The sequence below is a fragment of the Cyclopterus lumpus genome, chromosome 16 (genome assembly GCF_009769545.1).
Source record: "Cyclopterus lumpus isolate fCycLum1 chromosome 16, fCycLum1.pri, whole genome shotgun sequence".
Classification (NCBI taxonomy): domain Eukaryota; kingdom Metazoa; phylum Chordata; class Actinopteri; order Perciformes; family Cyclopteridae; genus Cyclopterus; species Cyclopterus lumpus.
This window is the reverse complement of record NC_046981.1, coordinates 2654226-2659861: the sequence shown is the minus strand read 5'-3', so window position 1 is coordinate 2659861 and position 5636 is coordinate 2654226. Positions and strand designations below refer to the sequence as shown.

The 5636-nt window shown below is 48.3% G+C and overlaps 1 protein-coding gene across 2 annotated transcripts in view; it reads right to left on the bottom strand.

The window, feature by feature from the left end:
• tmod4 (tropomodulin 4 (muscle)) overlaps positions 1 to 5258 on the bottom strand; it is a 15227-nt gene extending 9969 nt beyond the window's left edge. Inside the window, exon 1 of one of the 2 annotated variants that reach the window (XM_034554494.1) lies at positions 5099 to 5258. The gene's annotated coding sequence lies outside the window, so the exon portion shown is untranslated. Of the gene's footprint in view, positions 1 to 200; positions 356 to 5098 lie in introns of those variants that run through there. The other variant, XM_034554495.1, reaches the window with a different exon arrangement.
• Positions 5259 to 5636: the final 378 nt, after the last annotated feature.

Genomic DNA, 5636 nt, shown 5'->3' with positions numbered 1-5636 from the left:
TGCACCTTCACCCCCAGGTGTTCAGACTAGTTGACACAACCCCCTGGAGTACCCCTGTCCTGTTCATGAGCTTCATTGAGCAACATCTGCCTCATTCAGACAATGAGCTTCAATAACGCGGTGATGATAATAATAGATGCATTTCCAATGAGCCTGCAATGCTCCGGAGGGTCTGAACCGACGCCGAGCTTCATCCTCACCTTAAGAAACGCACGAGAGGTGAACAACCGCCCACAGGCTGGTGGAGAGGAGAAGAGGTAGAGCGAGGCAGAGAGGTGGAGAGAGAGAGAGAGAGAGAGAGAGACGAGTCTTTGTAACTCTAAACCCTGGGCTCGCCACACGGAGACTAAGAATAGCAGAATGGAGAGGGGTGGAAAGTGCAATCCCTTATTTATCACCGAGGGACACGCGCTCACACGGCGGTGGACACACCCCGAATGTTTCAGCCCCAAACGACAAACTGATAAAGCCGACAGCAGTTTGAAGCCCTGAGGCGACCAGAAGAAAGAAAGCCCAGGAGGTCCCAGAACGTGGGAACCAATCACGTCTGTGGATCTGTGATGGCAACACGTACACAATCAAATAAACGGGCCATTGTCATCAACACAACTACATGAAGGTCTGTTAACCCAAGAAATAAATGGTAATACATGTTTAAGTCCAACTGAAATCACAATTAGTCCCTTTATTCATTTATTTTTCTAATATAGTTTGTTAATAGCCACGTTCCTAGCACCTGGTTCCTCAGTGGATCATTTCTCTTTAGGTAACGCAACCACTTGAAATATAATATGAAATCAAAAGTAATAGTTATGCAATAATAGTTATTCATGGATTAAAAAGGCCTCGGAGGCGGAGTTAAAGTGTGCGCTCGCTCCGTTGGGCCCGTGGGCGCAGAAGATCGACAGAAGATCGACAGAAGATCCGGAATATCGTTGCATCGAAAATATCTCACTTGGAAGTCACGCTTTTAATTTATTTTTGCTTTCTCCTCGCCGACGCCGCGAGGCTCTAACGCGTAAAGCCAAGGACACAATCACCGGATTGCAGAGGAAGATGGAGGAGATCTAAAGGGCTGAGGGGAAGGAGGCAGCAGCTCAAAGGACCAGGAGGAGGATGAGTCTACCTGACTGTGGGATGAAGAGCGCTTTACACAGCTTTACGGACAGATGTTCAACTTACAATGGTATAAAGGAACAACCTGATGGTGTACGAGGCCGGCACACACTTTACAACGTTTTGGTTGTATAGAAGTCTATGCTTCATGTGTTAAAGCTGCATTCTCTCACCTGACCACCAGGGGGCGACTCCTCTGGTTGTATAGAAGTCTATGCTTCATGTGTTAAAGCTGCATTCTCTCTACTGACCACCAGGGGGCGACTCCTCTGGTTGTATAGAAGTCTATGCTTCATGTGTTAAAGCTGCATTCTCTCTCCTGACCACCAGGGGGCGAGTCCTCTGATTGTATAGAAGTCTATGCTTCATGTGTTAAAGCTGCATTCTCTCTCCTGACCACCAGGGGGCGACTCCTCTGGTTGTATAGAAGTCTATGCTTCATGTGTTAAAGCTGCATTCTCTCTCCTGACCACCAGGGGGCGACTCCTCTGGTTGTATAGAAGTCTATGCTTCATGTGTTAAAGCTGCATTCTCTCTCCTGACCACCAGGGGGCGACTCCTCTGGTTGTATAGAAGTCTACGCTTCATGTTTTAAAGCTGCATTCTCTCTCCTGACCACCAGGGGGCGACTCCTCTGGTTGTATAGAAGTCTATGCTTCATGTGTTAAAGCTGCATTCTCTCTCCTGACCACTAGGGGGCGACTCCTCTGGTTGTATAGAAGTCTATACTTCTAAGTCTACCTAGAGTTTCGGTTTTAAACCACCTTCACTGGGAAAACCGTCACTAAAGAATTTACTCTTGCTCAATGCATTAAATTAATTAATCCATATTGTTATCTCGTCTTCTCCCGTATTCGACGTCAGTGACGTAAGACGTGAAGTGGACCTTCTCCCAAAACGAGGCCGGCGTGATGAGCCGCCGGTCGAGCTCCTGAGCCGCGCTGATTGTTTCGCTAAGTGCGGCTGTTTGCTGACACCGGAGCCCGGACCGCCGGTCAGGGAGCCCGAGGTCTAAATACTTTGACATGTACGGTTTTAGAAGGAGACCACGCCCACAATGTGGAACAGCACATTTCCTCTTCTCGCGATCCACACCGGAAGCCGGCCGGGACACTGAATGTGCACCTGTCACCAGAGCTCCCAGCAGGGTTTTCTCCACAAGCCACAACGAAGTGGGAGATGGTGGCCGTCACCTGCCCGCTCCCAGCTGCCCCCCCCCCCCCGTCTTCGTCTTCGTGAGAGCCGCAACATCGGCCCCGCCCGGGTTCAACATACAAGTGTGCATTTTATTGGGGTCGGTTAATGACAGATGTGTGTGTGTGTGTGTGTGACAACTCCAGAAAAAGCTCACTTTTAGCTTCCTCCCGAGGTAAATGTCATAATTACGGCTTCGAGGAACCAGAACATTAGCGTTTCATCAGATGGGGAAAAGAAATAATCTTCATGACGAGATCAATTGGGTCTAAATCCTATTAAATGTATAATAGGAGCTGGAACTCAAACTCAAGACCAAAATGTTCCGTTAAACCTTCAAACCTAACCAGATTATGTTCTGATTGATTTTAGAAAGTTGGACTGCAAAACAAACAAAACAAAGTGTTGCATCGCGACTTTAAAAAGAGCATTTGTTTCGAGGGTGAATGCGTCCTAGCTACGTCGTAGTGGACGGCGACACCTTGACCACAGCAACCCGTGCAGGTCGGTGGGTTGCGACGTCTGGACACACAAATCCCAATTGAATTCCAAGGAACAGAAGAGAAACAAATCTGCTTTAATTTGCAGTCTGAACGTAGCCTTGCTAGTCGCGAAAGTCTCGCTACTCACGATACTCACAATAGTCGCGATAGTAGCGATAGCCTTGATAGTCGTGATAGCCTTGATAGTCGTGATAGTCGCAATAGGCACGATAGTCGCGATAGTACTGAAAGCCTCGATAGTCGTGATAGTCGCAATAGTCGCGATAGTGGCAATAGTCTTGATAGCCTTGATAGTTGCTAAAGTAGCGAAAGTAGCGATAGCCTCGATAGTCGCAATATCCGCGATAATAGCGATAGTTGCGATATAGTACCGATAGTCCCGATAGTAGCGATATACACGATAGTAGCGATATACACGATAGTAGCGATATACACGATAGTAGCGATAGACACGATAGTAGCGATAGACACGATAGTAGCGATAGACACGATAGTAGCGATAGACACGCTAGTAGCGATAGACACGATAGTAGCGATAGACACGATAGTAGCGATAGACACGATAGTAGCGATAGACACGATAGTAGCGATAGACACGCTAGTAGCGATAGACACGATAGTAGCGATAGACACGCTAGTAGCGATAGACACGATAGTAGCGATAGACACGATAGTAGCGATAGACACGCTAGTAGCGATAGACACAATAGTAGCGATAGACACAATAGTAGCGATAGACACGATAGTAGCGAAGTAGCGATAGTCCCGATAGTCCCAATAGTCCCGATAGTCCCGATAGTCCCGATAGTCCCGATAGTCCCAATAGTCCCAATAGTCCCGATAGTCCTGATAGCAGTGAACAGGAGGCGGAGGATGTAATCAGAACTGTGGCCGCGCTCCACCGGTGTAAATCACAGCTAACGCCCCAGCTGCTCCGACGGCCCCGATGTGGGCCTACCTCCAACCATCTGTTGGGTTTTTGGGCACTTTGGTCACGTAATTGAAGTACCCGCAGCGTTGGTACATGTCGGTCGAGCCATTTGAAGAAAAAGAAAAGCGCCTTTTTTGGAGCTGCGTGCTCATTGTGCTCGTGCACTAAGGAAGCATCCAGCAACCTAAGAGCAGTGCATGGAGACAAGCAGCAGCCGGGGGAGTTACGGTGTGTTTTACAAGTCCAAGACCATTACAAGGGTTTGGATGTCACAGCGACAAAGGTTGCACACTCATAAATGCTGCGGCGTGATTTACACTCGGCTCCTGTCCCCCGGGGGCGTTTGTTTTTACTGGAGCAGAGAATAAACTTTGAGGTCATCTCTCTTAGTTTCCCTGATCTTTGTGAGGCGGAGGTCCTATTTTATTTCGGGCTGCGAGCTGCCGTTCTGCCGCCATCCGCGGGTCGATCTTCTCCCCGTCTTACCGCCAAAGTGTAACATTCCAATTCTGCCCTCCGGCTTAATTTTAGCTTCGCAAGTCAGCTACTTCCAGCCGTGTGAATCCTCCCCGGCTTGGGTTGCTCCTCGAGACCGTATCAGAGGCCCGGAGAGCGACCGGGACCGGGTGGTGGGGCGCGGGGGTCATTCAGTATCCACTTTTAAACAAAGTCGGACAATTTTGGAACAAGAAACCGGCATGGAGCTGTTTCACAGGACAGATCGACGGGGTGCCCACCGTCACTCTGCAGTGAGGTCACGTCTACAAGCAGCTTCGTCTGATCGCCACCATTAAGGCATCAGTCCCCCCAAAGACGACGTAATCCAGTGACAGATAGTTAAATGGGCCGTGACTGGAAGGCGTGACGGCGGAGGGCAAACTTAAACCCTTCCTTTCCCGGTTTTATAAAAACACCGGGACCCACTGAGACGACATCTCCAAAGCCCCTCTGACGAATTAACGCCGATGAGCGGCTCAGCCTCCACATAACACACCGATGGCTCCATTAGAGACAGGATTCAGGTCTCAGCTGACCCCCCCCCCCCCCCCCCCCCCCCAACGCACCCCCCTCATGCAGAAGCCTTTCCAGTGTCACAGGTTGAGAGTTTCAGGCTGTGAACTCATGTCAGCATTCAAATAAATCCAGTAAAGAATTTGATTATTGGAACTCGGCCCCATTCAGTCTGTAGCGTTGTCCTATCTCGGACACAAAGTCTCACACATGAGAGGGTCTAGCTTAAAGAAAACGGAGCCCACCCCCACAAAGAGGCAACCCAGAGTGGGGGTCCCCCCCCCCAATATACAATAATTATTTTAATACACAGAGCATTAGAAAGAAGCAGCCTCACACCTACCTTCACTGAAGCGCAGTGATGAAGCCCCTCGGCAAGGCAGAGCCTGCAGTCAGAAACCAGAGAAAGTTACTTCTTTTTTTTTCTTCTCCCCCCCCTCCTCTCTCTCTCTCTCTCTCTCTCTCTCTCTCTCTGCTATGCTGAAACAGGCATACTGACTGACAGCACTTTGAGAAGTCAGCATTTTGTTATTTTGGCTGAGAGAGGGGGTGTGTGTGGGGGGGGGGGGGGGGTCAGAGAGTCATTTTGAGAGGGGGGGGGCATGACCTCATATGTTCTTCAGTCATCCAATTAAAGAATGAGTGCAGACCGGCAGAGAGAGAAGGGCTGACATCTAGTGGTCTAGTTTGCTTTCTATTATTATTTATTTTACCAATATGTTGTTTTGTTTTTTTTACACATATACAACAAAATTATACTAAAATGCACTTTCTGCATGGATTGTGCTATTTATAGAGAGCACATTTAAAAAATAATTATAGATTTTTTTAATAGATTCATTAAAAATAATATATACATACATATATATATATATATACAC